This window comes from Mus caroli, chromosome 16, assembly GCF_900094665.2.
Source record: "Mus caroli chromosome 16, CAROLI_EIJ_v1.1, whole genome shotgun sequence".
NCBI classification, from domain to species: Eukaryota; Metazoa; Chordata; class Mammalia; order Rodentia; family Muridae; genus Mus; species Mus caroli.
This window is the reverse complement of record NC_034585.1, coordinates 90,729,144-90,734,704: the sequence shown is the minus strand read 5'-3', so window position 1 is coordinate 90,734,704 and position 5,561 is coordinate 90,729,144.

Here is a 5,561-nt window from a genome sequence, read left to right as displayed (position 1 = left end):
AAGAAAGAAAGAAAGAAAGAAAGAAAGAAAGAAAGAAAGAAAGAAAGAAAGAAAGAAAGAAAAAGAAAAAATTCAATCTCCTTGATGGAAAATGCCATGGAAAATTACCCAGCCCTACTCTAAGGACCCAAGGTCAAGATATCCCAGATTATCTTCTCTTAAACTCTCTGCCTGTATAAACCTTCTCTCCTGCACAGCAAGAGATGCCCGGATGTGGTTTCTGCTTTCTAAAACCCTGTGCTCTGGACACTTGGTGCTACCCTCCGGTCTCAAATATCTGAGTGTAGTCCCAGCTGGCTGAAATAAAGACTTTCAGTTGACTAGAAACTGTCTGAGTGGTCATCTCTGCTGGGCTCCACATAACATTGTCATCAATAACCACACGTTTAGTGGCTTGGGATTTAGTAAATTTGTTATCTTATAGTCCTAGAGTTTCAAAATGTAAAGTGCATCTCACTGGGTTAAAAATAGACTGTCTTCCTTCTGGAATCCCTCAGGCAAAGACCAACATTTGAGGCCAGCAAACTGACCTCATGGCTCTCTTCTGTTTTCAAGGTCCACATCACAACCCTCTGCTTGGAATTGGAGTCAAACATCCTTCCCACTTCCCAACTCCCTCTTTCACTTTTGGAAGCCTATGATTACACCGGGTCCATGCAGATAACCAAAGATAATCTCCTGGGCTAGAAACCTGTAACCAGGCAGGCTACAGGCGGTATATGCCTACATAACACCAGCACTCAGGAAGATCATCCTTGGGGTGCACAGACACTTGAGAGACCCTCTGTGACTGACATATCTTACTAACTGCAAGACAGAATATGATAATGAACCCAAAGTCCCCAGTCCCCAGTTTCTTCCTACTGCTTAAGTAAAAAAATATGAGTATTGCAAATGATTACCACCAGACAAAAGACTGTAAAGAGACACAGGCTTAGATAGCCATCCATGTCCTCATTCTAAGTTGGATGAGGTGTCTGGGAATGTTCGTGGTACGTATTAGCAAGTGATAGAAAATAAAGGAGGGGGCTGGAGAGACGGCTCAACTATCAGGACAGGTACATTTACATAACAAGAACGCCCTTTCTAGAGCAGTCCTAAATGTATGGTGTTCATGCATGTTCAGTAAGACCAGCAGAGCACATAGAGCCTGGTGCTGCCAAAACACGCAACTATCTCAAAACAAAGAACAGGAGTGGTTGTCCCAACAAACATAATATGAATGACTTTAAGTGACAGATAAATGAGATTGCGCTTATATTCAATTAGCAGGAAAAGCTATGTGTTACATATATTTTTTACCAATTAAACTGATTTTATTTCTTTTTTGAAAATATTTACTTATTTATGTTAGTCATATGTCTGTTCACGTGAAGGCAAGTACCCACAGAGGTCAGAGGTATGTGATCTCTCTGGAGGGGGAGTTACAGGGAGTTAGAAGCTACCTGCTGTGGGTGCTGGGAATCAAATTCAGGTCCTCAGGAAGAGCAGTAGATGCTCTTAACCAATGAACCATCTCTCCAGACCCCTTGGTTTCTTTCTTTTATTTTAAAATCTATTGTTTTATGGGGGCTAGAGAGTTGGCCCAGCCGGGCATGGTGGCACACGCCTTTAATCCCAGCACTCTGGAGGCAGAGGCAGGCAGATTTCTGCGTTTGAGGCCAGCCTGGTCTACAAAGTGAGTTCCAAGACAGCCAGAGCTATACCGAGAAACCATGACTCGGAAAAAAAAAAAAAAAAACATTAAAAAAAAAAACAGAGAAAGAGAGAGAGAGAGAGAGAGTTGGCCCAGCAGTTAAAAGTACCTGTTGCTCTTGCATAGGTCCCAGATTCAATCCCAAGCACCCGCAGAATGGTGCACTACCATATATAATTCTAATCACTTCTGATCTCTTTGAGCACTAGGCATGCACAGGGTACCTAAACATATATGCAGGCAAAACACTCATACAAATAATATATGGATTTTTTTTTGGGGGGGGGGGTCGAGACAGGATTTCTCTGTATAGCCCTGGCTATCCTGGAACTCACTTTGTAGACCAGGCTGACCTCGAACGCAGAAATCTGCCTGCCTCTGCCTCCCAAATACTGGGATTAAAGGCATGTGCCACTGCCTGGCAATACATGGATTTTTAAAAATTTGTTGTTTAATGTGTATGTGAACTACATGTGTGCTGGCAGAGGCCAGAGAGGGCACTGGATCTCTGGAGTTACAGGCAGATGTGAGCCATCAGAGAAGGGTGTTGGGCACAGAACCTGAGTCCTCTGCAAGAACAAGTGCTCTTGACAGCTGTGCCATCTCTCCTGACCCTGTTCTGAAAGGGAAAAATGAAAAGGCAAAAGGTGTTAAGATAGAAACCGCAGTCTACATCCCTTCACTATGAGGAAGGGTCATTTGTGTCCCTCTGTTTCTGGTACTTTAGCTTTCGTTATACCAGAATGACGTCTCCATCACTTAAAACAGTTCCAAGAAAGGATTCACAAGTATGTTTGCCTTTTCTTTGTGTAAAAGTAAGAGTATTGTTCTTAATAAAACGTTTCGCTGTCAGACACAGTGGTGTGTGCCTAGAAACCCAGCATCCAAAAGACTGAGGCGGGAGATACTGACTCTGAGACCATCATGGGCTACAGCGTAAAACTCTGTCTCACAACACAGCTGTGGGTCAATCAAATTTAAAGCAGCTCCCTGCTCTAATTTTGACTGGACCATCATCCTTTAAACCACCTTAGGTAAGCATGACTTTGTCCTGCATCTGACTTTACAACGGTCAGTTTACAGGAGCCAACAAAACCCACACTTGCTCACAGGCTCTCCAAAAGCAGGCAGAGAAAGCTCCTCTAACATCAGAATGGATAGTTTTCATTTCTCTTGATTATTAAATACCGCTCCTTTGAGAAAGTGATCCATCTTTGAGCCACGTCAGGGAGAAACAAGGAATGAAAGGAATCCCTCCATCCCGTATTTGGAAGCAGGACAGAGCTATTTGATTGAAGTCTGGCAGGCTTAGTGTTCTTCTAAAATAACCATAAATGCGATGGACTCTTTAGATGAAAAGGTTCACCATAGAGAGAGAGAGAGAGAGAGAGAGAGAGAGAGAGACCAGTGTGGTGGCACATGCCTTTAATTCCAGCACTTAGGACACAGAATCAGGTGGATCTCTGTAAATTAAGGTGAGCCTGGTGTAAATAAGTTTATGTCAGGGCTGGAGAGATGGCTCAGTGGTTAAGAGCACTGACTGCTCTTCCAGAGGTCCTGATTTCAATTCCCAGCAACCACATGGTGGTTCACAACCATCTGTAATGGGATCTGACAAACTCTTCTGGTGTGTGTCTGAAGACAGAGATAGTGTACGCATAACAATAAAAATAAATAGCCGGGCATGGTGGTGCAAGCCTTTAATCCCAGCACTTGGAAGGCAGAGGCAGGCAGATTTCTGAGTTCGAGGCCAGCCTGGTCTACAGAGTGGGTTCCAATCGCTTCTCGGCCTTTTGGCTAAGATCAAGTGTGAGTTCCAGGACAGCCTGGGCTACACAGAGAAACCCTGTCTCGAAAAAATACCCAATAAATAAATAAAATTTAAAAAAATGTTTATGTCATACCCTGTCTAAATAAATAAATAAGAGTAAAAAGAAAGTAAGAAGGGAGTAGAAGCAGAGAAAGAAGGGGGGACAGAGAATGACTGAGAGAGAGAGAGATGGGAGTGAGGAGGGGAGGGGTGTGGGAGAGGAGGGAAAGGGGGAGAGGAGAGGAGAAGGGAGGAGAGGAGGAGAGGGGAGGAGAGGAGTAGTACAGGAGAGGAGGAGAGAAGAGAGGCAGGCCAGAAGCACGTTGGGGGAGAAAGAGATCAGAGAGGGACCAGACAGAGAGACAGAGAGACAGAGAGTGAGAGCGAGGGAGGGGGGAGGGAGGTCAGAGAGAGCCAACAGGCTGTTGCTAGGTAACTATTGGGCGGAGCCTAGAAGAAACACTAACATGCTATCAGGCTTGGTAGCAACTGTATTTATCTGATCAGCCCTTATTTGTGGTGTGTGGTGTGTGTATGCGTGTGTGTGTGTGCGCGCGCGCGCGTAGAAGTCAGTGAGGGTCGCTTTTGAGAGTCAGTTCTCTCCTCCCACCATGAAGAGGCAGTGTCTCTCTAGCTGTTTCTTTCCTTTTGTACGCCAGGCTAACAGACCTGTAAGTGTAGACTGATTCTGTTGCTGCCGTCTATCTTACCTAGGAGTGGTGGGATGACACGTGTGTGCCACCACACCCAGCTTTTGGCATGGGTACCAGGGCTGAACTCATCTTGGTAGCTTGCCCTACAAGCACTTTTACTCAGGAGCCATCTGGCCCCAGGGTTTCACTCTCTTTGCATCCCTAGCTTCTGGAATTTCTGCGCAGCTGAACCGTGAAGTCAGCCTTCGAGCGAGCTCTGAGCTGCACCTCCTTTTCTTTGACACACAGGCTTGGCTTGACTCACACCTACCACTGTTTATTCGCAGCCTCCACCACAGGCACAGAGGGCTTCACAGTGGCAAGAAGGCTACAGCACAGCAGGGACTGGGACTGTTTCCATGTCTCGCCTCTTCAACCAGCAGTAGTTTGAAGATGGTTGGCCCAGGGAAGGATACCATTAGGAGGTGTGGCCTTGTTGGAGTGGGTGTGGTCTTGTTGGAGTGGTTGTGCCACTGTGGCTTTAAGACCCTCCTCCTAGCTGCCTGGAAGCCAGTCGGCTCCTATTTTCCTTCAGAATAAGAGGTAGAACACTCAGCTCCTTCTCCTACACCATGCCTGCCTTGATGCTACTATGTTCCCGCCTTGATGGTAATGGACTGAACCTCTGAACCTACAAGCCTTACTCATGGTGTCTGCTCTCAGCAGTAAAACTCTAAGACGCTGCCCGTGAATCCATCTCATCATTACTTGTCCTGGACATGTTTCTGTCTCCACTGGACCCTGAATGCTTTCAACTCAGTGTATGAACACAAACCCACCTGCCTCCCCTGAAATCTTTGTGTCTTCCACTGCTTCTCCTTCCATCTTGCTGAGCAAACCACCAGCCATCCATCCCATTCCTGCCCCTTTTGACAGGGGCTTCCTTGGGTTCAGATGCGCACTTCCTCAGCTTGTGGTCCAGGGGTGAGCCTATTTAGTTTGTATCCTGTTCTCCTTGAATGTTCAGACTGGATGTGGAACAGTGAGTCAGGACAATAGACTACTGAGGTTCTGGGAAGAGCAGTCCTATGTTCACATGCTGTAATCTGGGTATGACAAAGAGTTTCCCTTCCAGCCTGACGATGAAGCCATCAAGCAGGAAAGAGGACATGCAGGGCATGGAGGCACACACAGACACACTTGCTGTCCCAGGCTTTCAAGAAGCCCAGTGAGGGAAATAATTACATGAACCCAGGAGTCTAGATGCATGTAGGCAACACCTAACAACCATGTGTTTAAGAAAGGACTTGGAGCCGGGCGTGGTGGCTGACGCCTTTAATCCCAGCACTCGGGAGGCAGAGGCAGGCGGATTTCTGAGTTCGAGGCCAGCCTGGTCTACAAAGTGAGTTCCAGGACAGCCAGG